Source organism: Tarenaya hassleriana, unplaced genomic scaffold, assembly GCF_000463585.1.
Source record: "Tarenaya hassleriana unplaced genomic scaffold, ASM46358v1 Cleome17, whole genome shotgun sequence".
Taxonomy (NCBI): Eukaryota; Viridiplantae; Streptophyta; class Magnoliopsida; order Brassicales; family Cleomaceae; genus Tarenaya; species Tarenaya hassleriana.
The window spans coordinates 1629711-1639130 of NW_010965122.1; positions in this window are offsets into that span (position 1 = coordinate 1629711).

Here is a 9420-nt window from a genome sequence, read left to right on the forward strand (position 1 = left end):
AGAAATCATACCTTCTTCAAACTGTTCAAGATCTTCCAATGTTTCTTCAAGTGTCACTGGTGTATAATCTGTTCGATTCCAATCTTGAGTACATACAAGAGCCTCAACTAGTTGCGGAATCAAAGAACTTCGAAATGAATCTATTACACGACCACCCGTGCTAAAAGCAGATTCAGACGCAACTGTCGAGACCGGTACAGCTAAAATATCCTTTGCCATTTGAGAAAGAACAAGATACTTTTTCTCCGCTGTTTTCCACCAGCCTAGAATATCAAATTTTTCATCCATCGCATTCTCACGTCCTTCTGACAGATACAATTCCAACTCACTTTTCATCAGATCTGCATCACCCTTATCATATTTCTCAAATACAAAATTAATATACTGATCACTTATCTTCGACACATCTCCCCTGTTCTCAATATCAGATCCAACTTCCTTACTCGAAGATTGTGTAGCAGTAGATGAAATGGACTCATAATAATTCATCAGCTTCTCCAATGCTTCCTTAATCTTGAAAACAACTTCATCGGCTTTACCATCATCATCATCATAACTGTCGTGAATCATCCAATTCACATACTTTAACTTGCAACGAGGATCAAGAACACACGCAAGATAAATAATCACATTCACAATATCAGCATCCCAATACTTATCAAATTTTCTCTTCATTCTTCGAGCCATAGACCTTTTACTTTCATCTTCACATGAAAACATTTGCTTAATTTTCCACCCTGCAGCAAAAATCTCTTTCATGTACTCATTCCCAGTGACATATCGCGAACCTGAAATTTTCAAGGTTGATTCATAAAAACACTGCAAAATAGGAAGCAAAGAATCTGCATAAGACCAATCATCATCCTTCGGTGGCCCTAATCCATTTTTTGATAGATCTTCAACATATTTCTCATCTTGCGACTCAAGCATATCAAAACCTTTCCTCAATTTTAGAGCTGATTCCAACATGAGATAGGTAGAATTCCATCTCGTTTCTACATCTAGGCAGAGGCCAACTCTGGTGGAAACCTTCTGATGCGTCAAACATTCTCTAAATTTTTTTGCTCTAAATGGCGAAGATCTAACATAACGAACAGCAGCACGAATTCGAGCAATGGAATCATGCATATCTTGTAAACCCTCTTTGACAACCAACCCAAGGATATGTGCTCCACACCTCATATGCAAGTATTCACCATCTAATATACTTGTTCGCCATGATCTAAACGTTTTCTTCAAGTATCTTATCCCCACATCATTGGAGCTTGCATTGTCAACTGTGATAGTAAACACTTTGTTGATTCCCCAATCAAGCAAACACTTTTCCACCATCTTACCAATTGTTTCGCCCGCATGATTAGGTATAGGACAGAAATTTATAATCTTTTTGTGCAAATTCCATTCATCATCAACAAAATGTGCAGTTAAACACATATAGTTGATATTTTGCACCGATGTCCAAGTATCCGTAGTGAGGGAAACACTTCCTTTGTGATTCTTAAAATACTGTCGTAACTTATTCTTTTCCTCCAGAAACATAGCCATGCAATCTCTAGTTATCGTTCTACGGGAAGGAATGATAAACCGGGGTTGAACCACACTCATAAAGTATCGAAATCCGACCCTTTCAACAAATCTAAATGGAAGTTCATCCATTATAATCATCATCACTAAAGCTTTTCGACAAGCCTCTTGATCAAATGCAGCAAATGACGGAACCCCCCTTGTAAAATCACTTTTTGCTACTTGATGGTGTAACGTAGTTTGTTTCAACTTCTTGTTACCAAAAACCTCATCATCAACACAATCCTCGCGAGGAAATTTTTTGCAACACTTCATATGTTTTAACATTGCACTAGTAGATGTACCTACTTTTGTTGCACATGTAATCAATGAACCACAATGGTTGCATGCAGCCTTTTTCGGATCGCTAGTTCTCGTAAAATGATTCCATGCCTCAGATTTATGTTTTGGTACCTGGATATCATTATCAGTCTCCATCTCCTTTTGAGTAGGTGCTACTTCAGTATTACGTTCTGTTGACATCTGAAACAACAAAGATTTTGTAAACATGAAGTTAGAAATTGAAACAATTTTAACCTATCAAAAACATCTATTCATTAAAAAAATACTAAGCACAAAAAAAAATCTGCAAAAAAATCTAGAAAACAAAAAAAAATCATAAATTCTATAATGAATCGAACTTAATCATACAAAATTTGTAATGAATCAAGCCTAAACATAAAATATGGAAGTAATAAAAAATCTAAAATGAATCGAGCATCTGAAACCCTAAATTAGTAACAACCCAAACCCTAACCACACAAATCTTCAATGAAATCTAAACCGAATATTTCAAACCTCAAAACCCAAAACAAAGAACTAAAAACAAAACTACAACCTCAAATATCAAAACAAAAAATCTAGGATGAAAAATCAAAACGAAAAATCAAATAAAAAACCCTAAATCACATTTATACCTGTGATAAACTTGTCATACGACCAACAAAGAAAGAATGATGAACGCTTGATAGTGGTGGGGAAGACGACGGTGATGGTATGCAATGCCGACGATCGATGGACAACAAGAATCCCAGAAGACAAAAAAAATGGAGAAGAAAAGGAGGTCAGAGAAGGAATCGTGAAAAGCTAGAGAGAAAAGGTAAAGTTACTGATAGTACTAATAGCTTTTTTAAATAATAAAAAATAGATATATTATATATGTTATAAAAAACATAATATGTAAAAAAAATATAATAGTTTTTACGGGTATCCGCGGGTATCCGTTGACGATATTTTTAATACCCGGATTTGGATTCGTCCCGCGGATATTTATAAATTAATATCCGACTCGGAACCGTTTATAGTCGGATACCCGATTTTCGGGTATCCGCGAGTCGGATACCCGCAGATACCCGAAAATCGGGTATTTTTGCCCAGCCCTAGTGTCCATATCCCCTTCACAAGCACATAGATGTCAAGCCTCCAACATCTTGAAGCGGCCACACTTCATGTTTGCATAGGTGAATACTTTCAAATTGTGCTCTACAACTAAGCACTTTGTCAATGAATTCATTAAGTATAAACAATTTCTTTACGTTGCATATCAAGATGCTTACCTCGGGATGATTCATTTCTAAGCATCTACAACCACACATTAGAGGATTTAACTCATTGAACTCCAGATCTAACGTTGTATTAGACGTTGAGTTGAGATTCCTCTAATTGTGATTTAATCAATAGGCTCAAGACCCATCCCTATTGTCATTTTGTGCAACATGTCCCTCGACAAACTCTTTGTAAGAGCATCAACCAAGTTTTGTTTTGTACGCACAAAATCCACCACTATGGCCCCGACTTTTATAAGACCATTCACATAGCTATGTCATAAACCAATATGTCTAGACTTCCCGTTATACACATGGCTATATGTCTTAGCCAAAGTCGCTGCGCTATCACAATGTATTGTGATAGGTGATACCGGTTTAGGTCATAATGGTATCTCGAATACCAGATTCCTTAGCCATTCTGCTTCTTTTTCCGCAGATGCTAAGGCAATAAACTCCGACGCCATCGTCGAATCAGAAATGCAAGTTTGTTTCTTGGAAGCCCAAGAAATCGCAATTCTACCTAATAGGTAAAGCCAACCACTCACCGAGGCATGATCCTCCTCACTTGAGTTCCAACTCGCATCTGTGTATCCTTCTAACACCGAAGGTTGACCCTTATAGCGAAGACCGTAATTTATGGTATGTTTCAAGTATCGAAATACTCTCCATACAACATGCCAATGATGTACGCTAGGGTTACTAGTGTATCTACTCAACTTACCAACCACATATGCTATGTCGGGTCTAGTGCTAGTCATAGCATACATTAAGCATCCAATGACACTAGCATATTCAAGCTGAGATACCGGTTCCTCTTTGTTCGCTACCAATTTAACGTTACAGTTCATCGGTGTAGAAACAAGAGTGATATCATAAAGATCAAAACATTTCAGAACTTTCTCAATGTAATGAGATTGAGAAAGTGAAATCATACCGTGATCTCTCATTATCCTAATTCCAAGGATAACATCCGCCTCTCCTAGATCTTTCATCGAAAACTTCGATGACAAAATTCTTTTGTTTTCTTGACCTGCTCTAATTTCGTACCGAATATAAACATGTCATCCACGTATAAGCAAATGATAACCCCATGACCATTCTCGTCAAATTTGCTATATATGCAATTGTCCGATTGATTCAGACGGAACCCTTTAGCAAATACTACCTCATCAAATTTTTTATGCCATTGTTTGGGTGTTTGTTTCAACCTGTACAATGATTTAACTAATTTACACACTTTGTGTGCTTGACCCGATAGGACGAAACCTTCCGGTTGCTTCATATACATCTCCTCTTCAGGATCACCGTCTAGGAAGGCCGTCTTGACATCCATTTGGTGAATTACCAGATTGTTCATCGCTGCAAGAGCGATCAACAATCTAATTGTAGTTATTATCGCTATCGGTGCATACGTATTAAACAAATCGATACCTTGTTTTTGTCTAAAGCCTTGAGCTACTAGACGAGCCTTGAACTTATCAATAGTTCCATCGCCTCTCATCTTCTTTTTGAAGATCCATTTGCAACCAATAGGTTTACAACCCGGAGGAGGATCTATAAGACCCATGTGTTGTTACTCATGATGGAATTCATCTCATCATTTATCGCTTCTTTCCAGAAAGCGGCATCTCGTGATTTCATCGCTTCATCGAACGTTCTAGGATCTTCCTCAATATTATAGACGTAAGCAAGTTGAGTCACTATCGACTCGTTTGTACCTTCCACTAAATACATCTGAAAGTCCAGACCAAAGGATTTTTCTTTCCTTATACGTTTACCTCTACTAGGTTCACGTTGTCCTTTATCTTGATCGATTGTTCGACTACTCGAACTAGGTATAAAAATAAGTGGTTTATCCACCGAAGAAAATCGATTTTCGTCGAACAATGCATCTATCGACTCAATAACTGTGTGAACAGTAATGTAGTCATTTGGTTCTATGACATAGAACCTATAAGCTTTTCTATGTAAAGCATAACCTATGAAGATGCATTCTACTCCTCGATCACCCAAAGTCTTTCTCTTTGGTTCTGGAACTTTTACAATTGTCCGACAACCCCAAATCCGAAAATAATTCAGATTTTGTTTTCTCTTGTACCATAGTTCATATGGGGTAACCTTGTTCTTTTTCGACGGAACTCGGTTTAAAATATAACAAGCCGTTAACATGGCTTCACCCCAAAATCCCTCACTTAATCCTGAATATGAAAGCATGGAATTAACCATTTCTTTCAAGACCCTATTTTTTCTTTCCGCTACACCGTTTTGTTGCGGTATGTATGGTGCGGTGGTCTCATGAATCACTCCTACATATTCAAAATATGTTGGATCATAGTATTTCCCTCCCCTATCAGTCCTAAGCTTCTTGAGCTTAATCTCAAGTTGTAACTCAACTTCAGATTTGTATGCCCTAAACCTATCTAGAGCTTCATCTTTAGCATGCAACAAAAATACATAGCAATAACGTGTGGAGTCTTCTATAAAAGTTACTACGTATTTTTTGTTACCTAGAGACGGAGTTTCATGCAAATCACATAAGTCACTATGAACGAACTCTAAAAGTTCTGAACTCTGTTCTACGCTAGCAAACGAATTACGAGTTATTTTTGTTTTCATGCAAGTTATACACTTATCTTCGTTCATGGCACATGGTGGAATTAAGTCCATCTTTGGCATAAGATTTATCTGTTTATAGTGAACATGTCCTAATCTAGCATGCCATAATGTAGAAACATTTGAATCAACAACATATAAAGAAGAAGTGCAAACTTTATTGATACTTAGTTTAAACATATCATTACATAGATAACCCTGCCCCACAAACACTCCTCCTTTAGAGATGATAAACTTATCAGCCTCAAAGACCATCTTGTAGCCAAATTGATTAAGTACACAACCCGACACTAGATTTCTCCTTACATCCGAAGCAAAAAGAACTTTCCTAAGGGTTAACGTCTTCCCGGATGTAAGCAACAACTCCACTTGCCCTTTTCCTTGGAAGAGCTCACGTTCTTTACAAATATGTCAAATTGCTCCTGAATCGATCCACCATGATTGGTCACCCTCCTGAACATAATTTAACTCGTAAATCATAGCAACAAAATTCATATCCGAATTCGTCAAGTAACAACTATTGTTACCTTGAGTGGATTGATCAAGGGCTTTATTTCCTTGACCATGAGCACTCTTCTTCTCGTGTTTATTCTTCCACGAGTAGCAATCCCATTTGAAGTGTCCCGGTTTATTGCAAAACCAATAAGTCGCAGTCGACTTTGACTTCTTCTTAGGATTGCCTTTGGAGGGTTTCTTTCCTTGTCTTTTGGCTCCACGTTTCTCATCCTCTACAACATTCACTATAGTAGGAGGAGAAGCGCCTTTTCCATCTTGCACCCGGAGATCCTCCTCGATGCGAATATGTGTTCCCAACTGTTCAAGAGACATATCGTCTTTTTTGTATTTCAGGGAACGCTTGACATCCTACCAACTCGGTGGAAGTTTGTCAACAATGGATGAAACTTTGATGGCTTCATCCATCTGCAGTTTGTATTGTACGAATTGACTCAAGATCCTTTATAGTTCATGGAATTGCTCCATGACCGATCTCGAGTCCACCATATTTTAAGAGTTGAAACTACTTATAAGAAATCTCTTGCTAGAGGCATCGTCTGAGACGTATTTAGCCTCCAGCGAATCCCATAGGGCTTTGGCAGTATCTATGTGTTGATATACATCAAAAAGTTCATTGGACATACCGTTAAGAATGTGGCCGCAACACACGTAGTTATCGTAGTCCCATTTGTTCTGCACGCGAGCCGCAATCCAATGTCTCCTCTTTGGTTTCTTCCGGTCTAGGAGTGCTTATCAGTAGATGACGTTCAGCGTCGTCAGGGGGAAATGCATCTTCTTCTGCCACCTTCGAAATCACACGCCCTCGAACTTGTCAAGTTTGTGAAAGGCTATTGTAAGATCTCTCACCGAAGTAGTCATCCTCGAATGGATAACGTTTTTAGATTGTTAGAAATCTGGGATATAAAAAGAATAAGAAAAGTAAATCGGGAACCGGATAACTCTTCAAGGCGTGATACACTTTCCTAAAAACGTTATTCCGTCCTATACGAGCAAAGGACTTCCCGGAATACGTTTTTAAGATACAATGAAGAGAAAAGTGATCTTAGTTTGCTCTCCTAAGATTACAAACACAAGAAACTGCAAGAAGAAGATGAACAAAAAGCTTTTATGAGTGTTTTGCAAGAACAATCACAAAAGTGCTCTCAAATCTCTCAAAAAACAACTTGGATATGTTCTCTTTCGTGTTAGGATGTCTAGGGGTGTTTATAAACCTCCAAATGTCGAAAGGTGTGAAGAAATCGGAAGTTTTTTCCGAACGATCGCGATTTTTCGTTATTTCCGAACTGCTCAGAAAAAACGGACTACCCGCCCGTTTTTTCGAGCTACCGCCCGTTTGTTCCCGAACTGCTCAGAAAAAACGGGCTACCCTCCCGTTTTTTCGAGCTACCGCCCATTTATTTCTGGGCTTTATTCCTCAGAAAAAACAGGTTGCCCTCCCATGTTTTCGAGCTGCCCTCCCATTTTTTTTAGATCACTCTCCACATTCAAAACCGAACGTAAACTCTTCCGACGAATCTTTAACATTTAACCAAATCATGGCACGTCTTTTACAAACATTTAAATCCTCCACCTTACTCGTAATACACGTGAAGTATGAATCCTTTTGAGAGATTCTAAATTCCCATTCATTTACTCTAAAAATCACAACAGAAACATGCGGAGAAAAGCGTGCGAGAACCAAGAAGAATGGATTATGCTCAAACTTTGGCGCACGAAGAAGAAGATTGTTATTTTAGATTCATTCTATTTTTTCTTTTTGTAATTTTGAAGAAAAATAAATAAATCAAAGAGTACTTTCGTCCTTTCAATTTCTATTTAGATTAGGATTGGAAATAACCCTTATGACGGATTTGGATTCGGGTCTGAAGATTTAGATAACGGATATCCGCAGATACCGTATATATATGAAAAAGACAAAATTATTCTTATACTACTATTTATCAAAATACCTAAGGCTTTATAATGATTTTATTACCAACCTAATCCTTTCAATTTTAAAATCATTTTGTATTTTTGAAAACTTTCTAAGAATCTATACATATTCTTATATTTAAGAATTCTCAAACTTTAAATATATTTTTGGATCAAAATATGTATAATTTTGTTGTATATTTGGTTTAATTTTAGATTGATAAGTATTGTACATACAGATACAGTACTCGCTGGTACCAATCTTTTAGTCACTGATATCCGGATGTTGCGAGACAAAGATAGAGATAATATTTTTATAAAACCCACGAAAACGAAAATTAAGATGGATATATCTAAAAACATGGATACCCAACCCGTATCCACCCCTAGTTTAGATATCTATCCGAAATATCATGAAATTCAAATATAAACAATCTTTCTCATAAAATCCAATAATTATGATCAGATATTATTCGAATATCCGAGATATTTGAATATGAAATATATTGATACATAAGCTGCTGTAGAATTATACAGACTTTTTATAATTCCTAATTTTTGTTCCTAGTATTTATGTATGAATTGGATTTCCAACAGAGTTGTCTCAATTTTTTATTTAGAACTCTATACAAAATATTAAATTTAATTATTAAAAGTTTAAATTTTATGTATAAAAATTTAAAATTAAATTTAAAATGTGAAATTATATAGAATAGTAATATATGTAAATAATATATAGTTTTTAATATATTATTTTATTATTGGATGTTGTCGTATTATTGGATATTCTCTAGACAAATGTTTGATTTTTTTATATAAAACACGAGGTATGTATATAAAACACTCTTTAAGTTTATCATGTCGTTTAATTCAGATTTATACAAGGAATATTAAATTTATTCACATTATTTGTACATGTGATGAGTACTTTATTTTATGTATCATGTATTTTTTTCTCTCTATATGTTATAAAAGGAATCAAATTTATTTCAAGATGATCGGGTAGATAAAACAAATAGAAAAATATAATAAAAAACATTTTTGAAAAACCGCGTTAGTTAGCAACGGATTAGACAAATGAGTTGATATTAGATGAAAGAACAATTAGAAACTCGAACAAAACCGAAAACGCAATAATTCGGTTATTAGACCAAACATTTACGTCAAAGACTAAAGTTAGTTCGTTATTTGAAATCATTGCATTTGTACGAACCTCAAACACACGAAGGTGGGCCCACGTAGGTTCCTCAATTTGACTGTTACCGCTCTT